A 27307-nucleotide genomic window follows, 5' to 3' on the forward strand; every position below is an offset into this window, starting at 1 on the left:
TTGCCCCATGCACCGTTACTTTAGTATAAGATACTAAGTATATTTCTATTTTTTCTTCAGCTTGCGCTTTTTAATCTATATAACGCCTTATATTTAACAGTAATTCTGCACTTTTGACCTTCCTAGATTTTAATTCTGATAATGACTTATTAGAGTCGAACCCGGTTAACGTTGATATATCTACAAAACTCTATGAGTAAATTTGTGAATAAACGAGTGTGTTTCTCGTAGATCGTGAGTACCAATTTGACAATGTAAAATTATATATATAAGTTAGGTACGTTTCAGAAAACCTAATACCAAAAAGATGGGCAAAAATCTGATACCACTCTTGCCTATTTGGAGCGCAGTGTCTTAAAACTGCCGAAAACTAGGAAATGTACTCGATGTATGTGAGTTCGTCTTTAAGAAGTGTAGAGATATCCAGAAGATATTGAGAGGTTGTGCTTAATAACGGAAGCAAAAATTAAGGAAAGCGTACACAACTTCCTGCAGTTTGTAGATACACAGAAAACCTTTGATGTGATAAGACTCTCAGATTGCTGAGATGAATTGAGATGAATTGCAGAGATGTAAGAATAGTTAGAAATAGAAAATAAGGTGCCGGTAACCAGAACCACTGTACAATACTGTAAGGTAGTCGTCACCAACTCCATACCTAATGGTATTACATAATGGCTCCGAGCACGAGCCTCTCAAGTGGCTTGAAACCTTGACCTGATGATAATGGCGATTGTAATGGAAACTGGTTTCCGCCAGCAAAACGAAAATAATTTACTTTATGGACTGCTGCTTTTTATTTTTATACCAAATGAGGATGATAAGACATGGTACTGAATCAACACAGCAGCATCTGTGTCACCTCTTTTTATATTTAACCTGTACGTCGAACTGGCAACTGGGCAACTGAAAGAAAAATCAGAACAAGGATAGCAGCGCTCGAGAAACAGACAGCACGCTGTAGTTGGAATATGACATTTCCATTCAGTTTAAACGCGAGAAAAACTAAGCGCTCTTAAACAGAATGCGCTGGATATTCAGTCAAATTCAACTGAGGATGCATAAAACAATGAGTAAAAGTTAGATATGAGTTATGAGAATACCAGTCAGTTAAACTTCAAAACTGTTGAAGACATTATGAAACAAGTGGAAGACGTTTCGGTAGCTCGAAACCAGACTTCAGTAAGACCTGTGATTTTCTGTTCCATTCAGACTGATATGAAGGTGAGAGTAATAGACAAGATCAAATTGCCAATCCTGCCTCGCAGGCAACAGCGGTGCTTGGCGATCGTATTCAGTTACTGAAAGTCGCATTGCAGTGAAAGGATGTGGATCTTGATCTGCTGCTCAGACGCCATTGAGTAGTCACCCTTCAGTGGCCTGAGACTGTTATGCTTGGGATAGTCGTGCAAAGACCACGGATCGCCTACCGGAAGCAGTTCCTTAATCTTACACATCTGTTTTGCAGTAAGCTGCCAATGTATAAAACACGCTGCGCCTGTGACGAACGTGCGCGAAATTCGCCACAACAAAATTGCCATCGCTGGAAATGAGCCTGTTAAACTATGAACGACACTAAGTTTAAGACAAGAATGGAGAATGCCTCCAACACTTTATAATACCTATGATGACAGTACGCTAAGGCAAGGCCAAAAGACGCAGGGTTTACACCTGCAGCCTTAATAAGCGAGGTGATTTAATGGACCTTTCCTCAGGACCAGCTTCTTATTGTTGACAGAACACCTTAAAAAGCCATTTAAAATAAAATTTAACTAAAGAGCGATGTGACCCACTTCTGCTAAAAAAGCAGCGTGGTTTATACAATTGTTACAGAACGCTTAAATTATCTAAAGATTTCTACACGGTGGTTTTCAAAGATGGTTATACGATACGATAAGTGCCCTAATGTTGATGGGATTTATGTAGAAAAATAGATTAAAATACAATCTTTCGTGTAAAAATAAAGTCACTAAGAAAAGTTTTACTTTCATTTCAAAATGGCTCTTCCTTTAAGAAATACGACTAGTATACTTCACGCGTTCTTAACGAGGCATGAAAATGAAAAAAGGCAGTCAAATTTGTTGTGCAATAATCTGTCAAAACGTAACAAATTAAATAAAGAAACGTTTGATGCACTTTTCAGTCGTGCTCGAAATCATGTACAGCAAGTGAAGTGGATGTTGAGAATCTAAAGCTCAATATTTAACTACGGGTTAAGTATTTTAAAGAGTACTAGAGGAGATTTGTCTGGCGAGACCGTGCGGCCATGTTTCGTGTGGCCTTGACATACTTTTGTATCTATTTCTGAAGGTGTAAAAAAATTGCAAAAGTTTTTTAGTCTCAAAAAATTTTCGACGGAGAATGCTTCAAACATTAGGAAGACAATGCGTATGGCGCAAGAAATAATGTCTCCATTACAAATGCTGTTGACAACGCTGTTTTTGCTCACTTTCCCCGATAAAAAAGACTAAAAATAGATGATTTTAAACATCTCTGTGAGGCAGCAACCGTGAAAGAATGTGATATGTATAAAACTGTCCATCGGTAGCAACAAGATTTTGTTTAGACCCACACCGACTATGGATGCCTTCATCAATAAATCCAAATAATAACTTAAAAAGATTACAAAACGTTAACATAGAGGAAAAAAGCAAAATTAAATGGTTATTACACAGAGCAGATTTCTCGCCTGTAGCAACAGATGAACAGATTTAAGAGCAAAATTCTCTCGTCATGTACAATACTTCTTAATAAGATTATATTTAAACATTGTAAAATTACAGATATTGGAACTTACATCAAGTTGGTAATTGTTAGTAAAAGTATAATTACATGGCGTAGCGCAGTAGACGCCAGTACGAGCTTCAATTGCTCAAATTGCAAAAATGTTTTATATAGATGTAAATGTTCATCTCACAAGTCAATAGCAAGTATTATGCAAACTGAAAGTTACACAGGAAAATGCAATAGCAGTTACTCCATACGTTTTGTATAAAAAATATTACAATCCATACTAATATTATAAATGCGAAAGTAACTTACGCTTCGGCTAAACCACTGAACCGATTTTGATAAAATTTGGTATGGAGATAGCTTGAACGCTGAAGAAGGACGTAGATTACTTTAGAAAGTGTGCATTACAACAAATTAATTTAGAGGATATAACGCGAAATATGAAACAGTAATTACTCTTTGAAAAAAGCTATTTGCTCTTTGACTTTTGAACTTTTATCATATTTGTGATAATGCTTCTGTTGTTTGATATGTTCTAACAATACTATTCAACGTAATGAATACAATGTTTATACAATCCTCTACACGTTTAATTCACACTACCCTACTAATACCAGTCACAAACCGTTACATTTTAACCGCTGAGCGTCATGCATCCGTTATAGCTTTTTACTGTGATTAAGTTTCCCTGAAGATTACGTGCTCATGCACTTAGTGTTGCTGTTTCATGATCATGGGGTTCCGGGTTCAATTCCCGCTTAGGTCGGTTTCTTCTGCACCCATCTGGATGTGTGCGTTTTCCTCATCATAGTTTTATCGTCATCGACGTGCAAATTACCAAAGTGCCTTCAAATAAAAAGACTACACCATGCTCTCGAACATCCCAACCGTGGTCTCCCAGCGTATAAAGCCACACGCACATTTCATTTTATTTTACTGATATGCGATCATAGACGCGGGTAACAGCTACAATAAAATGCTTACATACCTCTCAACGTGTTTAATCCATACCAGCCCATACTTCCATATCCATACGAATATTATAAATGCGAAAGTAACCCCGTCTGTTACGGTTTCACGACTCTACCACTCTCCGATAGTATTTGGAATCGAGACAGCCTCAGCTTTGAAGAAGACCACAGGCTACTTTAGAAAGTTTGTATCCTTTTGAGTATTGCCTACATTCTTAAGTATGGTTACATGTGTGGTCTACAGACGACACTGGGGCGAAGGTCGGCGACTCTTAGTGTTTATACATGATTTCGTGACATGACAAATACAACGTTATTGCGGGTATGGTTTATGATACTGAGTCCCTAACCCCCTGGAGTAACTGGTGAGTTTTGGTGAATATAACAACAATAAAGTTGGACTGGAAGCAAGAGAACCATATTTAAATAAAACTATTACTATAAGCTTCGTAAACCTAAGTCTGATTTAGCGCATATTTCTAACAGAGCTTAAGCTGCGAAAGTTACTCGAACCCAACAAACCTCAGAGCAGTCTCATGACCGCCGGAACTTGGATGAAGAACTTCAGGCGGCCTTAAAAGCTACAGAGGCATTACAACAGTCACAAGCCCCTCGTATTTTAGACGGAGTCTCTTGCAGCTTCCAAACCTCTTGAACACTCACAAAGTCCGCGTCATTTAAAAGCAGTACGACAAACATAAAGTCGAACATTTACATGTGGAACGTGGGAGGCTATAGTGAGGCTGCATTTGATTACGATATATTAGCTGACTATGTTAACCACAAGTTAGTCATCATTAGAGGATGGATCAAAATCGAAGGCACCAGAACGCATTAAAATGGAAGGGAGAAACGATTGGTATGCGTTACTCTGGTGGCAAAATCTCTCATCCAGTACTAGGTGAGCCAGAGAATCACGTAAAACGCTACTTCTGCACAACTGTACTGAATCGAGGCATTTTAAAAAATAATTAAAAAATGTAATGCATGCTTTCAGATACGTCATACCGCAAAATAATAGAAGCACATTCATTATCTACCTACATACTGGCACTGCATATGTTTTTTATACATACATCTCTACTAAGCTGTATACACATACATCTCGTAAAACAGCTAGCTTGCTTACTCACCATCACTCGTCGTAACAAAACTACTGATACGGGAGTAGCGAGTAGCGAGTTGCAGCTAGTGTAATAAATTGAAATTAGAGAGGAAGAAGATCTTTTAGAGTCTTCTCAGAGGAAAAAGCACAGTCAATTTTCGGCGTTTTTAAGCAAGTTCTTTACACTATTGAAGAATTTTTTATTACGTAGCTGCAGCTGTACATTCAGAATGAAACCGTCGTTAACAGAAAAGTATTTGAAAATTTCTAATTCTTCAAGGATATTAAGTCTGAAGCCTCTCTTCTCTACGTGCAGGATACTGACGTTGGAACTTCTTAAGCTCACGGTCTGCAATTAACAAATGATCATCAAAGAACGAGTTATGAATATTCGTAGCTTTATTTCCTAGGAGATGTTGTTTATATCCAACACCAATTGCTCGTCCTGTTTCTACTATATAATAGATCGGGCATGTGTTACTGCTAATTTTATAGACAGCTTAGTTTCGTAAGGGAGAAAGCATCTGTCCCATATTATGAACAAGATTATTTTTTAAGCTATTATTAATAGAAAACGCTACTTTACAGTCGTATATGTTTTGGAAGAGATGCTCAGTCATGTAGCATCCATGTCCTAAAACCTGTACAAAAAATATTCTTTTCATTATGTTCGTTATTACGAGAACTGCTAAGAGGTGATTCTATTATTGGTTTTATCTTTGGGAATATTATCCTTTGTGGTCGATTCGTATCCATTATTGACTGCAATAGTTTTAATCAAATTAACCTCAATTCATCAAATAAAGGAGTAGAAACAGCTATATAGATGCAAGGCATTTTGTAAGAATAAGAGTGTGTTGAACAGGATGGTACTAGTTGACCAACGCAGGTTTCTTTCCGAAAAGTATCGAAAGAAATTTTGTTACCAGCTATCGTTAATGTTAAATCCAAATAATTTAGTGATGGAATTTGTGAAAGTGGTTTTTTCGTAGAGTTCGTTAAAAGCTTTGAAGAGACGATCAGTGGTGTTATTAGGTCCTCTGTAAGTAATCAAAATGTCGTCTTCATATCTGGAGTATGAAACAACACCTAGAGCGGCGCCTGAAAAATTTAAACCAAATTTAAAGATTTTGTGAAAATGTCTGCAAGAATACCAGTAATGGATTATCTACTTCGAGACACTCGGATTGTTGATACAGCTGTCGACTGAAATCGAAATAATTACATTTTACTACAATTTGAATTAAATTCATAAAGCCAGTAATCTGCTGTCAGGAATCTCTGCTTTATAAGCATGCAACATTTTTTACAATATCTAAAGTTGTTTGCTCAGGTACGTTCGTGTAAAGATGTTTGATATCGAACGAAAGAAGTTTCATTAACTTTTTTCAAAATTAAATATACTTTTAAAATTAGCTAAGGTTATAGTATTGCACACATTGTGAGCTATGCAGGTCTGGTGAGAAGCTTCCATTTTTATACTATCGAGACCAGTTTTTATATCTACAATCTGATATTCTGTAACATTTTCGTCAGACAAATTAGACATAACAAAAATGGTTTTAATGGCTTTGAGCACTATGGGACTTAACATCTGTGGTCATCAGTCCCCTAGAATTTAGAACTACTTAAACCTAACTAACCTAAGGACATCACACACATCCATGGCAGAGGCAGGATTCGAACCTGCGACCGTAACGGTCACGCGGTTCCAGACTGAAGCGCCTAGAACCGCACGGCCACACCGGCCGGCCTAGACATAACATTATACTTTATACATTTCTCCGATAAGGAAACATTTGTAAATATTATGTGAGTTTTATTTGAAATTCTGTCAAAAAATTTATACTTTTTTGAAGCTTTTAACATAAAATGATATTTTTACAGTCAGAAGGCAAGAACATTTATTTGATTTTTTTTTTTTCGTGCCTATTCAGGATGATTTCACAAAAATTTTCTAAGCTTTGTGTGATGTGATTCCAAAACACATCTGTTTGAAAATTGCAGTGTACACGAATTTGTGTGTGTGTGTGTGTGTGTGTGTGTGTGTGTGTGTGTATGTGTTCCAAATACAGATAGTAAATTTACTCACTTAAAACGTCTGTCTTTGCGTAAAGAGTACTAATTTTTTCTGCAGTAAAAGTTCGAAAGTATTATGGAAAAAATTGGAAACGTACATTAGAGATCAGTTGCAATCGAACTGTGCATTCTACTTAGTGCTCTTTTTACTCACAAACGAGCATCCAACTGCTACTTTCTTTGTTTATAATTTTAAATATTTAAATGCTTGATTTTGCAAATCAGTATCACCACATTTTTGCTTCAGTGTTCAAATTGCTGTGTATGATTTGGAGCTTCATTCAAAGCGCGTCCAACGTTTCTCTGCTCAATTTTCTTTCTTATATGTAGACAAAACGTGTTTCGAAATATTTTGTCGTTTTCTGTTTGTTTGATAATGAAATTCAACAGTATTGGAAAGCCTGTGGAAAATTGAAATAGATCTAATACCATGTTTAGGAAGACCTCGAGCTAACCCGTTATAACGGTGCTGACTACGGCACCAGACATTTCCGGAAGGCCGCAGCATCCACGGCTAAGTGTTGAAGTTGCTTATGTAAGTTGTTATAGGTATGTTTCGTTTGACAGAGGAATCTAGGTCTTACAGCCGACGAAACGGGAAGTAAAAAGCGACAGGAATTCGAGCGAACCGGCTCGGAGAGCATCAGCAGTATTCCACCCAACTGCTAGCTGCTAATGAGCCCTGGTGCGGCTCGCAGCTTCTCGGATTTAACAAGGCTCTCCTTAGAATCAAGTAGCTGACCGAACTGCGAAGCTGGCAGCTCGAATGAGTGAAAGCGGAGCAGTCCCCGCGTTTAGTTGCAGAATCCAGTAGCACTCGTCGCCGGTGCTGGGGGTACGTAATACCTATCGCTATGATCGGTCTTATCGGCTCTGCAGTGTAGCTGCTTGCTTGTGCTCGAATGTGTTATATAAGTATGAAACGCACAGGTACAACGGGTGCTCTTGCATAACGAGTGAAACAGATGTGGAAGAAGCTGAATAAACGCCCGCTTAAATCTAATGAAATTAGAGCTGATTGTTTCATGAAAGCGGCGTCTGACCGGGGGCTAATTATGCCGCACCTGTGCAGTTGCTTTATGTGGTGGAACTTTCTTCAGACTGCCCCGAGTCAATGGACTGTGACGCGACGTTCGATTTTTAAGATACTGACCATAAGAGCATATGTCGATACATTACAACACAGGGTTTGAGGCAGCGATACTAAATGTGAGGTGGCTGCGATAAATAGGACGACGACCTCAACAGGTGTAGTCTTATGTTTCTGATCTTTCGGAGATTAGCCACCTGCCTAGTTGTTCTCAAGGAGTAAATGCATAGAACGAAACACAAACTTTATTCACGTAGGTCAATCTATTTCAGTAGCGTCACTGTCACGCTTTGGAGGCATACTTTATCTTCAGTTGACAACATTGTCTTCGTAACTGATAAGTCGCTACGCGCTATAAGACAAGAGAAACGACACACCACGTAGGTATTATCCGAATGGGACGGAAATAGGTAGATGTGATGTACATTTACAGACGAATAAATAATTACAATTTCAGAAAAATTGAACGATTTATCCAAGAAAAAGAGCTTCACGAATTGAGCAAGTCAGTAAAGCATTGATCCACTTTTGGCATTTATGCAAGCGGATATGCAAAGTAACATTGGTTTATAGAGTGGTCGAATGTCCTCCTTTGGGATATTGTGCCAAATTGTGTCCAACTGGCGCGCTAGATCGCCAAATTCCGAACTGGTTGGAGGGCCATTCCGATAATTCTCCAAAAGTTCTCATTTGGGAAGAGATCCGACAAACTTTCCAGCCAACGTAGAGCTTCGTAAGCACGAAGAAAGGCAGCAGAAACTCTCGCCGTGTGTGGACGGGCATTATCTTGCTGAAATGTAAGTCCAGGTCGGCTTTCCACGAAAGGCAACAAAACAGAGAGCAGAATATCGTCGACGCACCGCAGTGCCCCAAAAGGGCTCCTGCTATGAAGAGAAATGGCACCCCAAACCATCACTCCTGGTTGTTGGGCCGTCGGGCCATAAGGCAAGGCGAGAGTCGGTTCCTACTGCAACCTGGAGAGCCTCCAGACTATCTTTGGCCAGGAATCTCAATGACTGGAGTACAGTTGTCTACCGCTTCTGATGACCTGGTGACCAGCGAAGACGTATCCGAAGACACAACCCCGACAGTCATCCGCCTTAAGGCTCATCAACCAGGAGTGAGGATCTGGGGTCCAATTTCTTTTCACAGCAGGACTGCATTGGTTGTCTGGATGTCATCCGCGGCCCCCTTACGGCACATCGGTAATTTGACAATATTATATGCCCCGTTATGTTGCCCTTCATGGCAAGCCAGCCTGGGCTTACACTTCAGCAAAATAATGACAGCTCACAGACGGCGAGAGTTTCTACTGCCTCTCTTCATGCTTGCCAAGCGATACTACGCCCAGCAAGATCGTCGGATCTCTCCACAGTTGAGGAAGTTTGGAGCATTATGGACAGGGCCCTCCAACCAGCTCCGGATTATGACGATCTAATGCGATAATTGGACACAGTTTGGCACCATGTCTCTCAGGGCATCCAACAACCCTATCAGTCAATGTCAAACCGTATAATTGCTTGCATAAGGACCAGAGATGGACCTACGCATTACTGACTTGTTCAATTTGTGAAACTCTTTCTCTTGCACAATTCATCCAATGTTTCTGAAATTGCAATCATTTGTTTCTTTGTACATGTACCGAAATCTACCGATTTCCGTCTCATTCGGGTAATCCTTCATGGCGTGGCTTTTTTTTTCGCCTTAGAATGTATTTGTAGTTCTGATCATTATCGACACTCATCCACATTATATTTCCCTTCGACACAATACAGTATGTGTCACATTTTGTCATATTACAGCACCGAAGTAGTTATTGTTATCGTATGGCGCAACAGAAATGTACATTACACAGTGAAGCGACAGGTTAAAGTTAAAATTCGACAACCAGATCGCAGCACTCATTGTCCTTAAGACCACCTTTAAAAGAGTGGAGAGGGCATATCTGTGCAATATGCTTATTGTCTGTCCCTCCACTCTACAGTCACACACACCGCTTTCACGATAGCTTCAAGATGTGGCCACATCTCACTTGATACCGATGGGGTTGACTCTGGACCGCACGTGACGCGGAAGCTCAAACCCTGCAAGCTTCGTTGTTAGGTTTTGAATTAGGTTGCCATTCAGAGGTGCCACTTCTAGACAACATCGAAAACGTCTCTGATTCAAAGCGTGTCCTGCATTCGGTCTTCTGTTATTTAGTGGTGTAGATTTGCTCTTGAACCAAGCTTTTATGACAGGTTCATTCAGTGCTTCTTAAAAGACTGGGTCCATCGAGGGAAGCACTACATACATATTTGGGGACGTGGTCATGTGAAACTTCGAACCCGCCAAATAATACCTGTAACTTTCTGTGTTTTCTTATATTATACCTCTGTTTTACTTGAGGTGTGATTAGTCTCTTTTTACAAAATACTTGCTCAGAGTGATGAAGTCACTTTTCAAAATGTTTGATTTTTTTTTCTGATATACACTGTGCAAAAGAATTAAAGGACCACTTTTTAGAAATCCTGTAACTTCCCCGCATTAGAACGCACAGAACTGTGAAGCTCAAGGTGCCTACAATATTTCTCTGTAATAGCGCAAAAGCCTGATGCCCTGCGACGTAAACCTTCGGAACTCGAGGCGCTTCAAACAGCAGGTTATCGACGAATACGAAAGAAAGGCAAGAATTCTAAAGTTCATGTGGGGTGTAAGATGGGTTAATGAGGTCGCATTTGCACCAAATTCCACCACAATTCTCACCAAGTCTGCCCAACGCTGCCGCTGACGTTTCACACGACGGGAAGCTCGTCGTACCTTGCCCCGTTTACCCACACCTCCACCTTTCCCTTGACGCCTTTGCGATAGAGAGAACCTGCCGGCACGCCGTCGCTCAGAACCCATACGGAAAGGCGTCAGGCATTACTCCCATTTCTTGGGGCGTTCGTTTCGTCATGACAGCCATCCACACTGATGAAGCATCCGGCAGATTAAAACCTTCCCTAAGGACTTGGTGGGGCTACAACCCAATTCCACATGGTGTGACCCGTTTGCAACGTAGTGCGACCACAGTTTTTGCTCTGAGATACAATGGGGAACCATTAGCGTCTGTTGATAACTATTTGACGAAATTTGAACGTGATTAAAATCAGTAAAAGATCTTAATGATTTTTCAGCCCTTCTGTTTCCCACCCTATATTAAAATTCCTATACAATGATTTTAAGTATATTCATTATATACTGCAATACAATTCTCTTTAAATTTTCGTTGCAGTTGATGGCAGCAAGAGTTTGCTGCGTACACTAAGGTGACAGAAGTCATGGGGAAGTGATATGCACTTATGCAGATAGCGTAGCATCGCGTATATGAGGTATAAAAGGGAAGTGATTATTATGACATATTACGAATATTTAATTTTATATGTAATTATCAGAGAAATATCTATAATCTCAGAAGCTTGCCTGGTGTCCTATATATTAATACCTTCCAAATAACTGTTCAATTACTACAGAATGAAGTTGAAATTCACGAAAAATTGGCATAGCTTCTGGATTTTCTTTTAGCTCTTATAACATTACAGAACGTTCTCTTTACATGAAGCGTGACTATACTATGGGTCTGAAATCGGATTACGTTGTAATTCCGACAAATCTATTTATGTGGACGAATACTGAAGTATACGCGCACGAACGTATCACTGTGATCATTTGTTCAAGCTGACTTGGTGCCCGCACCAGCTGCAATAAAGTTCGTCAGGCGGAGTGGCCAAGCGGTTCTAAGCGCTACAGTCTGGAACCGAGCGACCGCTACGATCGCAGGTTCGAATCCTGCCTCTGGCGTGGATGTGTGTGATGTCCTTAGGTTAGTTAGGTTTAATTAGTTCTGAGTTCTAGGGGACTGATGACCACAGCAGTTAAGTCCCATAGTTCTCAGAGCCATTTGAACCATTTTTTGCAATAAAGTTATGATATATCTTCTGGTAAACCTTCCGGGATCTAGGGTCGTGGTCCATGAAACTCTTCAGCTCCTAACGTTTCGTCCAGAGCTGCGCTGGATGTTGTGACTTGGCAAGACAGCCAAGCCACTGTGAGGTAGCCGAAAGGCACGCGTTTAAGCTCACGTAGGCTGGCGTGAGGTCTGGAACAGTTAAAGGAATAGAGACTAGCAAAAAAGGTACGTAGCTTCTGGAATGCTTAACTTTAATCCATAATTGGTGAACATCGGTCTGACGGTACATGCATCACAAGATAAATAGCAAATGATAATGGCGCCTTGCTAGGTCGTAGAAAATGACGTAGCTGAAGGCTATGCTAACTATCGTCTCGGCAAATGAGAGCGTAATTTGTCTGTGAACCATCGCTAGCAAAGTCGGCTGTACAACTGGGGCGAGTGCTAGGACGGCTCTCTAGACCTGCCGTGTGGCGGCGCTCGGTCTGCAATCACTGATTAGTGGCGACACGCGGGTCCGACGTATACTACCGGACCGCGGCCGATTTAAAGGCTACCACCTAGCAGGTGTGGTGTCTGGCGGTGACACCACACTGGACATCTTCAGAGGGGTGTTTTTCCTCCGGTGAGTCTTGCCGACTGACGGGTCAGACGTCTGAGAGCGACTTATATATCGTAGAAAGTGGACGTGACCAGAGTTACACGTGATATGCAGAGATAATCTTTGTCAGAGATGAAACTTAACTATCGATCGTAATCTCGTCACGGATAAAACTGTCTAGCAATTCTGTAGTGCTACTGTCCAAATATCACTAAGTTTCATGGTCTCTTCTTTCCGATTAAAATTATCCCTATGTTTATATATTTCAACAATAACTTTACCACATATACATGTGGTAAAGTTTATGTTGGAACAACAAAAAGAAGCGTAAATATATAAACATAGGGATAATTTTAATCGGAAAGAAGAGACCATGAAACTTAGTGATATTTGGACAGTAGCACTACAGAATTGCTAGACAGTTTTATCCGTTACGAGATTACGATCGATAGTTAAGTTTTAGCTCTGACAAAGATTATCTCTGCATATCACGTGTAACTCTGGTCACGCCCACTTTCTACGATATATAAGTCGCTCTCAGACGTCCGACCCGTCAGTCGGCAAGACTCACCGGAGGAGAAACACCCCTTTGAAGATGTCCAGCGCAGCTCTGGACGAAACGTTAGGAGCTGAAGAGTTTCATGGACCACGACCTTACATCCCGGAAGGTTTACCAGAAGATATGTCATCCGGTCGTGAAAGCTTTCATACTATGAAAGTTTTGATAGTAACTTTATTACCCCATGAAATCTATCATAGGGCATGCAAGAGTATTTTTCATGACAATACACAGCACCAGGTAAACATATCAGCACCTGGGACGTAGAATAAATTCAGAGATGTGTTGCTGAAACAGTAACCGTGAAATCTAAAGAACAGATCACCTTTGGAAAAAAAGCACTATTGGCCATTAAAATTGCTACACCAAGAAGAAATGCAGATGATAAACTGTTATTCATTGGACAAATATATTATACTAGAACTCACATGTGATTACATTTTCACGCAATTTGGTGCATAGATCCCGAGAAATCAGTACCCAGAGCAACCAACTCTGGCTGTAATAACGGCCTTGATACGCCTGGGCATTGAGTCAAACAGAGCTTGGATGGCGTGTACAGGTACAGCTGCCCATGCACCTTCAACACGATACCACAGTTCATCAAGAGTAGTGACTGGCGTATTGTGACGAGCCAGTTGCTCGGTCACCATTGACCAGACGTTTTCAATTGGGGAGAGATCTGGAGAATGTGCTGGCCAGGGTAGCAGTCGAACATTTTCTGTATCCAGAAAGGCCCGTACAAGACCTCCAACATGCGGTCGTGCACTATCCTGATGAAATGTAGGGTTTCGCAGGGATCGAATGAAGGGTAGAGCCACGGTCGTAACACATCTGAATTGTAACGTCCACTGTTAAAGTGCCGTCAATGCGAACAAGAGGTGACCGAGACGTGTAACCAATGGCACCCCATACCATCACGCCGGGTGATACGCCAGTATGGCGATGACGAATACACGCTTCCAATGTGCGTTCACCGCGATGTCGCCAAACACGGATACGACCATCATGATACTGTAAACAGAACCTGGATTCATCCGAAAAAATGACGTTTTGCCATTCGTGCACCTAGGTTCGTGGTTAAGTACACCATCGCAGGCGCTCCTGCCTGTGATGCAGCGTCAAGGGCAACCGCAGCCATGGTCTCCGAGCTGACAGTACATGCTGCTGCAAACGTCGTCGAACTGTTCGTGCAGATGGTTGTTGTCTTGCAAACGTCCCCATCTGTTGACTCAGGCATCGAGACGTGGCTGCACGATCTGTTACAGCCATACGCATAAGATGCCTGTCATCTCGACTGCTAGTGATACGAGGGCGTTGTGATCCAGCACGGCGTTCCGTATTACCCTCCTGAACCCACCGATTCCATATTCTGCTAACAGTCATTGGATCTCGACCAACGTGAGCAGCAATGTCGCGATACGATAAACCGCAATCGCGATAGGCTACAATCCGACCTTTATTAAAGTCGGAAACGTGATGGTACGCATTTCTCCTCCTTACACGAGGCATCACAACAACGTTTCACCAGGCAACGCCGGTCAACTGCTGTTTGTGTGTGAGAAATTGGTTGGAAACTTTCCTCATGTCAGCACGTTGTAGGTGTCGCCATCGGTGCCAATCTTTGCTCTGAAAAGCTAATCATTTGCATATCACAGCATGTTCTTCCTGTCGGTTAAATTTCGCGTCTGTAGCACGTCATCTTCGTGTTGTAGCAAATTTAATGGCCAGTAGAGTACATTCCTTTGGCGAAACATTATTATATTAGATTAAAGGTCTAATAAATGAGACAACTACAAATAATTTAACGGCCTTCGTCTTACACATCGCAAAAGAAGTATATGCTTATGAAAGCTCATGGCTCATAAAGAAGAAAAATTTTACCTGCTTTCTTCGCTAGTGGAGCAGGAAACGAAGAGGTAACAATTGTATAGAACGTCCTTTGCCACTTTCTACAGCAGACTGCGAAATATTGCTGCAGATGTATAAAGTAGACATAACATGAAAGTTTACTGGAACGGATGAAAACGAAATACGAATAAACTTTCAGCTTTTCCTGTATAATGGGTAGAACCCGAAATTTTGTGCAATATCAACATGTAATATGTGTACATATTTATGTAATGTAAATGAATAAAATATGTAAGGAAATAGGTAATATAACGAAAATATTTTATTAAATATTTGACATAAAATAATAACTTTAACTTAAATCAACTTCTGAATTACATGCTAGCGTACTACCTTGTCTTAATATGTCCTTAAACGTACCGGGAACGAGAGGAGTACAGAATTTTGCAACGCTTAATTTTTATTTTGAAATAAATAAAATGAAATTATTTGAAGCCATATTTTTTTACTAAAATGTTCACCTTCACTGAAATTATTATTAAGATACCCTACGCCGCCTTTCATTTTGAAGTGCGATGAATAACCAGGTGCTGTTCTGAATTTCTGCAGTCATTGAATGTCGCCAATCAGATTGAACGTTTTTGTAGGAAGAAAACGATCTCTCCACATAGGAGGACGTTGATGGTGTACATATTAGGAGTTGAAATATTCCTGTTGGGTGTCCGTTGGAGCGTCTTTTCCTCCATCACTGAAGAATTGCAGGTAGCGGCGAAAGTCGGGTAGCCTGGAGTTCTTGTCAAAATAGCGTCGAACTCACTCAACACCCTCTGCCCCCTATCACCTCTAACGTCAGCCAGCATGCGTTTGGCATACTCAACACTTGACAACGATTTCTTCAACAGCGACCTGATAGATTCTAATTCTTTAATGTTTCTGGGAAGGAGGCCGAATTGGCTATGAATGTACACCAGAGAATTTTCGATTTTCGCTTCAGTGAAAGCATGTTATGCCTCTCGTACTAAAACAGAATATTCTCTCGGAGATTTAGACACCCTCCTTTTTAAATGTTTTATGACTTCTATTGAACTTGGTTTGTTTGATATTCTTATGTATTGCAACTTAGTGTGTCACCTGATTCTTGGGCACCAGTATTACATGTCTACTTACTATGATTTCTTTGACTTGCTGGAGTCATTTGAGTGAATTTACATTGAAATGTTCTTTAAATTCAGTTTTCCTTGCCACTCGATTCCCTGTTTAAACGAATTCACTGACTTGTAGTCTGCAGTCAGTACACAATTGCACGATGTGAACGTACCATTTGCCTTCAGCAGCTGGTAAGATTCAATAGGTTTGTCACTGCAATTAACCTCTAAACTCACAGTAATATTTGCTAATATCATACTTAACGTTTATTTGAATGCTTTTCAGAAGAAAAGGTAGGTTTTTTTGCTGATACAGGTGGGAGAGACGCAGTGCTCTCTTGTACATAAGGTATCTTCATTCGCTGCCTTAAATGTGAGTATTATAAAAAACTGGTTTCACATCACAATTTACACTGCAAATAGCTATAATCTATGTTCGTTGAACACTTTTATGCTTGGTGAGTTGTTTCAAACTAGTGATCATGGTCACTGAAATTCAGTTTTCCTCTGCTAGGCCCGCTATAAATCGTTACGATTTTGAAGTAAGTATACGCTGTCCACATGACTTTCTAAAAATTCGTTGTGGTTATTACTGAATTTTATTCAAGAGTCCTAACTTTCTATATGAAAGGACACTTTTCTTCGATCAGGACATATCCACAATTACTTTCCTAGTTGATCTCACATCTAAAGCGTAGCAGAGACATCACAAGCGAATCACATACAGTACAATGGAAAAATTCAACTGTGAAATCTTTTGGATGTGTGTCAATAACATTTACTTCTTAGACGGCAGAACTGCCTCGTTCTTTGTGAGCGCATCACTACGTATATGTTGCTGTTTGGGACTTCATACAGAACTCAGTCTGTTTATTGCATGTCAACACAGAACGATCTGTTCATCAACATTGAAAGCATCTTCCATGGTAATCTTAATTTAGATGTTAATTTTGTTGTAACAGGAGGCATCATCAACATAAACAGCCGTGAACACTGTATGGTATCTGTAGACACGTTTACATCAACTACTGTTAAAACGGTATACCCAGTACTCATATCGTGATTTCCCTAAATCACTCCAGGCAAATGCCGGGATGGTTCCTCTGAAAGGGCACGGCCGACTTCCTTCCCCATCCTTCCCTAATCCGATGAGACCGATGACCACGCTGTCTGGTCTCCTTCCCCAAACCACCCAACCAACCAGTACTCATATCATGTCACACACAAACAAAAAATTGGTGTCAATCTTACAGAAAACTACCGCACATAAGTAATAAACATCAGTTTAATAAAATAGACAAAACACATGGGTAACCACATCCACAATCACTGACAAGACCTAACCATCAACTGAAAAGCAGTATGCACCTTTACTGGATGTGTTCTACCCCTAACCGAAAATTAAACATTGAATACAGTATTTGGGTTTCATTCTTCCAGAAAATACTACAAGAGAAAATACTCCTTTATACAAATAAACATAAGTGTTGCGTGGTTCCTTTAAACACCAAATAATAACATTGAGTTCTCAATCCTGGACACAAAGCATCAAAATTGAAGTACCACTGGGCAGTACCCCACTGAAATTTAATCTGCCTTCAAAGTAAAGAAACTGAGTTTCGTATCGTACATTGGTTTCACGTTTTTCACCTGTGGTTGCACGTGAATTAAATAATTATGTAGCACTGAAAATCATTCACAGGAAGTTCATCAGTTCCCAGACACACAAGAGTTTCACTTCTCCTGGAATCATCACAATAAAGAAAATCAAACAATATCTCAGAGTCATCTGGCAACATAACTGGACATACATTAGTTTTCAGAAAAGACATGACGTACTGATGCTTCACTCTCTCTGAATAGTTGTGGCCTCCACTAAACCACAAGCACTTGTTAGTATTGTGCTGTTTGAGCTCTGTTCAGCTTTTGGGTAATGTAACAACTTCAACCCATCGCATAACTTCTTGCACCTCATTGTGTTCTTGAATTTGTTTGACAACTTCCTGAACACGTATAGCTTCCTCTGACTCACGAATCGCAACGCGAATTGTACCACTAGATCACTGCTCAACGCTATCAACCGTGCAACAGAAGATCCTAATTTATCAATCTTCTTACCCATTCGCTTAAACTCTCCCCTAAGCTCTGATATTTCCTTCTCAGAACTAAGCTTTAACGCCTAAAATTATTTTCTAACTCTTTCAGTTATGTAGCATGATTTGAAATTTGGCCTTCAATGTAAGTAATAGGCTCGTGACCAGCTACCACTTCGAATCTTTCTGAGAGATCTGTCTCATTCTTTTCATATTTTCCCTTAAATTTTGAAAATTTGTTTGCAGCTATTTGGTTTGTTCACTAATAATCCAACAGAAATTGACTAGGACCTTTTTCAACAGTTACAAGTTTACTTTCAACATTAGAAATTCCCCTATCAAGTTCATCATGTAGCTCATTCTTAACGGTGTGCCTAGTTGAAGGAACTTAACTGTAACCTCTTCACTAATTAACTTAATTTTTTTCTAATCCCTGTATTTTCACTCGTATTGCACTAGCGTTGACTTTATGTACTCTCTTTCTGTTATTTACCAATGGTTTCTATTCTCTTTTCTAGTCTTTCGTCTAATTTGCTATTATCGTCCATTATAAATTCCATCAACTCATAAAAAATTATTATCAACTTCGAGTATAATAGCTGAACTATTGCTTTGCTGATCAACTGGAACAGAACAAGCTATAGAATCAGTAGGTGGGTCCAATGCAACGTAACTACTTTCAGCCTCCTGTGGCTGCACCACATCAGAAACATTTGCACTCTTATTCATGACAGCATTACTAGTCTCCTGAATAGCACTATTGACGCCATATGTTACAGCACATCCTCGATGACCTCCGTACGTGCTAACTGAATCGCTTCTTAACTGGATCCCATCCTCGTCACCAGATGTTATGATGCGAGTCGGTAATCATTATGTTCCGAGGAGCCAAATGTTACGTCCTCGCTGCTAATGATAAATAGGTGGAAGGTGGCCAAAGGGATCTATTGCTGTAGGAATCTGAACAAGCAAGCAAATGATCAGTGACACAAGTGCTCTTTAAGTAAATACATTGTACTCAGCTTTTTGGTGAAGAACTGCTACATTTTTGGAAACTTCTGGTAGACGCGGCTAGCTGTAGGTAAAGGCCCAAGACGGGCAAACGCCTAAGTACACTGAATGTTTGCTGGTAGAGTTGGATGTCAACAACTCGGAGTAATGTTTGGTGTCAACTATAGACATGGAAGATATCTCGACTAGGAGTAATCTTGTACTAGAAGACTGGTGCCCAGGTGTCCGCCTCTTATAACACCGTCCTGGCGGTCTTCACTGGTCGGTGGCCTGGAGGTTCTTCATTGGTGGCTACGTTCAGAACGCCGCTCGCAGCGCCCGCAGGAATCTTCGAGACGCCGGCTCCTGCAATATCTACAACCTACGTTACTACACATACTGTACTACCGTAGGATTCTGTTAGATGTTAGTACTCACATTCGACAAGAACGCAAGGGGAAATCGCTTAATGTCAATAAGACTGACATGTCTTAAAGTCCACTTTTTCATTGATGTACATAGCATTATCATCATCATCACTATTAGTGCCATTAACATTTTATATTGCTCATGCACTATATAAAATGTAATGTTTACTCGCTGAGGAAGCCTATTTAGATGTAGCTGAGGAAGCCTAATTAGATTTAAGAGAGCGGCTGGGAGCCATTATCTTTTTAATGTTATCCATATTTTGCAGCTTCAAACGTGACTGTAGTCAATACACTCGAGGTATGAATTAAAAAATGCCTTCAGTCACAATTTTTCGTAAATTATTCAGTACACGAAGCATTTCGGACAATGTGGGTCCATCTTCAGGTGTAATTCGCCTTAATACATGCTTTATTTGTTCTCTTGAATTAGTTGAAATGCATATTCCTGTCACGAAAAGGTTTGATGTTAGGTTACGAATTTCGAAGGTCAGACGCGGAAAATATGTGCGAACTAGTGCAAAAGATGAATAGTGTAAACTTACCAAATAACTCAAGAAAAGCGTTTTTAACGTTTCACTAACACATAAGTTTCTTCCTCCATCGTTTTCAAGCATATCACTTCATTCAAGAGGCTGATGGAGGAAAAAACTTATGCAGTTACTATTGTGGCAGGTATAGGAAAAATACAGATTCACCCTTCATTCCTGGATCATATACTGCATATGAGGCATTTACTGACACTAATTACAACAAAGATTGAATGTCGGTTTGATAGAAGTTTATCACTCATATTATCGCAGCTACTACCCCCCCCCCCCCCCCCCTCCTCTCTTAAACGGACATTACGATCTGTTCTGCTACTTTGTTTATTTATACAGTGACAGTTGTGCCTACTAGAGACTGAGGAGTGAACATCTGGTGGCACGAGTTGAAAAGAACCAGTTCAGAACGCACGACTCGAGTGCAGGGAGGCAGAAACCGATGGCTGGTTAGCGAGACACACGACCGACAGCCGAGGTCACGGAGTGGAGTGGAGTGTGCTCCTGCCTCGCTTGCATGCATTGGCAGCCGCTGACCAGCAGGCAAACAAATAACTCTGACCTGTCGGCTAGTTCTATCGCCCCAGGCTGCAGCATGCAACTGCCCAGCCGAGTAAGTGGCACCTGACACGTTTCGTAACACGCGATGTAGCTGTTCAGTGTAAACTGATGAGAGTCATGCTTCTGCATCATACCGTATGGATTTCACCTCTGTTTCGTTTGCAAGCAGGGGCTTCGTATTGTCCCTATTATTCGTCCAAGCTACACAGGATGAGTCACTAACTATTGCGACCTAGAATAACTCCAAAAATATGATAGTAGCTGAAACGTTTGTGGTACAAATTTTGCATGGGACAACGGGGGCCATAATATGACGTTAGTTTTTTTCTTGCTAGGTGGGGTCACATCAGAGATATGAAGATCAGCTTTGTTTTTTTTTTTTTTTTTTAATGGGATGCTATAGTTTGATGCTTATTTCCTGATAGCGCCTGTCGAGACAAATCCAATGACGTGTAACAGTAAGAGCTTTGAAGGTCAACGAAGGTCAAAAAAGTGGCATGAACGTCCATTTACAAACGGTGTTGGTATCAATGCAGTGCAGCAATCTTCTTATCATGGATTGAGTGGTATTCCTTATCGCTTCGGCATTTATCGAAGCACATGCTCTGACAATTCTCTCCCGTATTTCGCGCAAATAGTAAATATTCGCCGAATACGGCGTATCCATCTGACGTGCCATTGACATGTAAACACCGTTCGACAGTTTCGCAATACAACACTAATATGAACGGTAAGACTATATAATTTTCATATTGTGTTTATACTGGTTTCTGGTGATGAGGAAAGTTAGTTATTATTATTTATTATTATTTTATTTATGATCTCATTCATAAGCAGCCATATCACAGTTGTCACAGCCGCTCAAGAATGTTATAATTAAGCTTTACTTGTTTAATCAGAATCGGACGATGACTCTCCTTGTCCGCAGTCTCGATGATTCGAAGCGATCTGCAATCCTGTATAATAAAAGTCTTGACATCTTGGGTTGTCGGGTGTTCTGCCGGATATCAGCGTCGTACTTGCACGATATTTCGGTCACGTAGCTCGAGACCTTCATCAGGTGCGACCTGAGACTGCTCCTCGAGTGTTTTTTTTTTTTTACTTTATTGTTATTTTAAAACCTGTACAACTCAGGTAGGCTGGCAGCGGCACACTACGCCGCTCTTCAGCCATAGCGTTTTACAAGAGTATAAAACATGGTGAATGACAATGAACAAAGTGACGGGCAAAAGAGAGGTCACAGAGACATAAAAAACATGGAGTCGTTCACATGTGACGATAACAACACTGAAAACACGTTGGCACGGCGCACAAAACACTGACGAGTCCGACGGCACAATTGAACGTAGGAGTGGGACGGCGGACACCAAAAACACTATACGACGTCACACACACGAGACACAAAAGGCGACGATCTCCGGTGCGCGAATGTTCACTATACGTGTGCGAGTCCGGGGACCTGCCAAGAGAGGAGGAGGAGGAAGGGGAGTGGGAGAGCGAGAGGGGAGAGCAGAGAGGCCACGGGCAGGGGTGATAGGGGGGAGGGAGGAAGGGGGAGAGGAAGCCCGGGGGAAGAGGGGGAAGGGAGGGGACAGGGAGATGGAAAAAGAAGGGAAGAGAAGAGAAGGGAGGGAGGGTGCCGAAAGGAAAGGACACGGGAAGTGGGGGGCGGGGCAGGGTCAAAGTTGATAGGAGGGGTAGATGGAGGGGACAAGGACATCATCAGGGAGAGGGAGCTGGCGGAAGCCACCTTGGGAGAGGGTATGGAGGGTGGAGAGATGGAGACCGGGTGGGACGTGGGAATACAGGCGCGGCAGCGGGCGGGGGTGGGAGAGGATCGGGGAAATGAGCGGGTGAGGAGGATCAAGTTTACGTGAGGTGTACAGGATACGTATCCTTTCAAGGAAAAGGAGGAGGTGGGGGAAGGGGATGAGATCATACAGGATCCGCGTGGGGGAGGGGAGACAGATGCGATAGGCAAGGCGGAGAGCATGGCGTTCAAGGATTTGGAGGGATTTATAGAAGGTAGGGGGGGGCGGAGATCCAGGCTGGATGGGCGTAACAAAGGATAGGGCGGATGAGGGATTTATAGGTGTGGAGGATTGTGGAGGGGTCCAGACCCCACGTGCGGCCGGAAAGGAGCTTGAGGAGACGGAGTCGGGAACGTGCCTTGGCTTGGATTGTCTGGAGATGGGGAGTCCAGGAGAGGCGACGGTCGAGGGTGACGCCAAGGTACGTAAGGGTGGGAGTGAGGGCGATAGGACGGCCATAGACGGTGAGATAGAAATCAAGGAGGCGGAAGGAAGGGGTGGTTTTGCCTACAATGATCGCCTGGGTTTTGGATGGATTGACCTTGAGCAACCACTGGTTGCACCAAGCGGTGAACCGGTCAAGATGGGATTGGAGAAGGCGTTGGGAGCGTTGCAGGGTGGGGGCAAGGGCGAGGAAGGCGGTGTCATCGGCAAACTGGAGGAGGTGGACGGGGGGCGACGGCGGCGGCATGTCCGCCGTGTACAAAAGGTACAGAAGGGGGGAGAGGACGGAGCCTTGGGGCACACCGGCGGAGGGGAAAAAGGTGTAGGAATCGGTGTTACGGATGGTGACATAGGAAGGACGGCGGGAGAGAAAGGAACCAATCAAACGGACGTAGTTAATGGGAAGGGCAAAGGTTTGGAGCTTGAAGAGGAGACCGGAATGCCAGACGCGGTCATAAGCGCGTTCGAGGTCAAGTGAGAGGAAGATGGCGGAGCGACGGGAATTAAGCTGTTCGGAAAGGAGATGAGTGAGGCGAAGGAGAAGATCGTCGGAAGAGAAGGAGGGCCGAAAGCCACACTGGGTGACGGGAAGGAGGCGGTGCTGGCGGAGATGCTGGTGGATGCGGCGGGTGAGGATAGATTCTAGGACCTTGCTGAAGACCGAGGTAAGGCTGATGGGACGGTAGGAGGAGACGGCGGACGGCGGTTTTCCAGGTTTAAGGAACATGAGGATACGGGAGGTTTTCCACAGGTCGGGGTAGTAACCGGTGGACAGGACTACATTGTAGAGCCTGGCCAGGGTGGAGAGGAAAGAGACAGGAGCTTCACGAAGGTGACGGTAGGTGGCACGATCGTGACCAGGAGCGGTGTTGCGTTTTGTGCGGAGTGTATCAATGAGATCCTGTGTAGTGGTAGGGGCACTGAGTTCCGTGTGTGTAATGTTGTCCAAGTACTGGAAGCCAGGAGCGAGGGGAGGGGAAGAGGTGTCAGTTCGATCGCGGATATCTGGGAAGAGGGAGTAATCGAACTGGGGATCATCGAGGACGGAAAATACATCGGAGAGGTAGGAGGCAAAGTGATTGGCCTTACTAAGGGAGTCAGGGAAAGGGTGATCATCATGGAGAAGAGGATAATAGGGGGAGGGTTTAGTTCCGGTAAGGCGACGGAAGGCCGACCAGAACTTGGACGAGTTGATTGGTAGGGTTGCATTTAAACGGGTGCATGTCTGTCGCCAGTCCCGGCGTTTCTTAGCCGCGAGCAAATTACGAACGTGTCGCTGGAGTTGCCGGTGGCGTCGTAGTGTGTCCGGGTCACGCGTGCGGAGGAAGGCACGGTAGAGACGACGGGATTCACGGAGAAGGAGAACGGCCTGTGGGGGTAAGGTAGGACGGTGGGGGTGGATGGCGACAGTAGGAACGTGGGTCTCCACGGCCTCAGACAAGGTCCGCTGGAGAAAGGAGGCGGCATGGGTGACATCGTCAGGGTGGTGGTAGGTGAGAGGGTGGCTATCGACCTGGGTGGAAAGGGTATCCCGGTAGGCATTCCAGTCGGCTCGGGAATAGTCGTGGACATACTTAGGGGGAGGGTCAGTACGAGGGTCGGGGCGAGGGCGACGACCGTCTGAAACGGTGAGGAGGACAGGTAGATGGTCGCTACCAATAGGCTCCAGGACATCCACCGTTATGCGGCCAAGGAGGTTGGGGGAGGAGAGGATAACATCAGGAGTGGAGTTGGATTCAGGACGGGTATGCCGGGGGATGGGGACGAGTTCACCTTGAAGGGTGGAGAGGAACCGATGCCATCACCATAACTGGGCAGCGGAACGACTACGGATGTTGAGGTCGGCGGCGATCACGTAGGAGGAAAAGGTACGATCGACGTGGGAGAGGAAGTCGAAGGGAATAGGAGCGTTGGGGCGGACATAGATGGTGGCGCAGGTAACGGTAAGGCCGGGGAAGAAGAGACTAAGGATCAGGTGTTCGGTGGGGTCGGGAAGGAGAGGTTGGAGCCGAACGGGGATCTGGCGGTGGTGCCCAATGGCAACTCCGCCACGCGCAATCGGGAGGGGATTATCGGAGCGGTGGAGGAGGTAGGGCGAAGTGTGGACTGTGTGGTGGGGTTGCAGGAAGGTTTCATTGAGGAGGAAGGCATCCACGCGGTGGGTGGCAAGGGTGTGCAGGAACAGGTTTTTGTTGGCGGGAAGGGAGCGTATGTTGTTGAAAAGGATACGTTGCTGTCGCGCCATGACTGGGATTTAAACGAGGGTGTCAAGACGGGAGAAGGTGAAATGGGCCTGGTTGTTGGAGTAGGTGGCGTACATCTTGAGTTGGAAGATGGAACGGGCAGCAAGGGAAATCTGCTGGAGGGTGTGAGGGCGCTGAAAGGGATGAACATTCTGGAGGACGATGGTGAGGAACCTGATGATGTCCTCAGCGGTGGGTGGGGGACGAAGGGAATTGCCAGGAGGGGTGGGGGCGTCCAGAGGACGGACAGGTACGGTGAGTTCAGGAGTGGCTGGAGGGTGCGGGCTTTACACTTTTGGGAGTAGGTGGGATGAGGGAGATTGCAGGTATTACAGGAGGGAGGGGATTGGAGGTTAGGGCACTGCCGGAGGAAGTGCGCCTGCCGACAATGCGGGCAGGTGGGGGCCTCGCGGCACTCAGCTGTGGGGTGCGCATTATAGCGCAGACACCTCTGGCAGCGCAGGGATTGAGGAGGGGAACGGGAAGGGTCGACCTTGTACCGCTGGTGGAAGAGGAGGGCACCCTCCTTCAGGAGACGGTCAATGGAGGGGGCGTCCTCAGAGAAAACCCGCATAAGGCGGGTGGGGCCGGCCGAGTTGAAAATGCGGCGGACCGCCCGCACCTCCAGCGTGGGATGGGCCTGGAGCTCCGCCAACACCTCCTCCTCCGTGATCGACGGACTGAGCCGCGTGATCACGGCGGGGAGGGTCGGCGGGCGACGCGGGGGTTGGGGTTGGCGGGTAGGAGATGGAGAAGGAGCAGGGGTAAGGGAGGCGTTGGGACCAAAACGGGTGATGGGGAGACGGGAGAGGATGTCAGTATGGAGGGTTGGGCTGGGGGAGGAGATGAGAACAGAATCTCGGCGAGGAGTGAGGAGGGAGATGGGGGCACCAGGACAATGCTGGCAAAGGAAGAGGGTGAGGTTCCGGGCTTCAAGGAGAGAGGGATCAGGACGGGAGAGGAGGTAGCGGTAGGAGGAAGGGGGAGAAGAGGAGGATGAGGGGGCAGGGACAGGCGGGGAGACTTCCATGGCATCACGGGTGGGGGGAGGAGGACGAGGCGCAGACTTTTTGGAAGCAGAGGAAGCAGGGGTGCCACCGGGGCGCTTGACGGCGGTGGAGGAGGTGTGGGGGATGGGAACAATGGGAATGTGGCGGGGAGGGGCAGGTCCCGGGGCCGGAGTCGGCGCCGGAGATGGTGACGGTGAAGGCGACGGCGACGATGACGATGACGGTGGCAGTGGCGGCGGTGATGGCGAAGGTGACGGGGAGAGCTGGGCGTGGGCAGTAGCCCGACGGGCCACCACCCGAGCCGGAGCTGCAGTGACAGGCTGGGGGAGTGGGGGGAAGGGATCAGAACGAGAGGAGCGGGAGGAAGAAGCGGGAGAGGGGGCGACAAAGATAGAGGGTGAAGGGAGAGTGAGGAGAGGTGGAAGGGAAGGAGGGGGGTGGGACTGGGCACACCAAGTTATAGTGGTGGAGGCGGCGGAAGGGGAGGTATAGACAATGGCGGTGGTGGTAGTAGTGACAGTGGTGGTGGGGGCGGACATGACGGGAGAGAGAAACAAGAACGAACAGAACGAAGAGGAGAGGACAGAAACTGGGGACAGACAAAGACGAAGACGGATGAAGACGAAGTCGGCCGTAGACCAGGGTCAGGACGGCGGCGATGGTGGCGACCAGGCGGCACCGGATGGCGGCGGCGGCGGCGGGCACCGGCGGCGGCGGCGGCGAGCCCCGGCAGGCGGCGGCGTCGGCGGCGATCAGCAGGCGGCGGCGGCGGCGGCGGCGGCGGTGGCGAGCACCGGCAGGCGGCGACCAGGCGGGGGCGGCGAGCCCCGGCAGGCGGCGATGGCGGCTGCGAGGACCGGAAGGCGGCGACCAAGCGGCGGCGGCGAGCACCGGCAGGCAGTATGGACGGCAAGCAGACGACACGGCAGGGATCTTCCACGTCGAAGGCGCACCCTGAGAGTAGCCCAGGCAGTGAAACTCTTCGATGAAGAAGAGAGGGAATCCAACCCTCGAATGATCGCTCCTCGAGTGGACCTGGTCCAGTATTTATTCCTATGGCCTTCCCCCTCCACCAACGGCTGCAGGCGCTTCCTCTGTGGTCCGCGCCCATTCCCTGTGA

The sequence above is a fragment of the Schistocerca serialis genome, chromosome 1 (genome assembly GCF_023864345.2).
Source record: "Schistocerca serialis cubense isolate TAMUIC-IGC-003099 chromosome 1, iqSchSeri2.2, whole genome shotgun sequence".
Lineage (NCBI taxonomy): Eukaryota > Metazoa > Arthropoda > Insecta > Orthoptera > Acrididae > Schistocerca > Schistocerca serialis.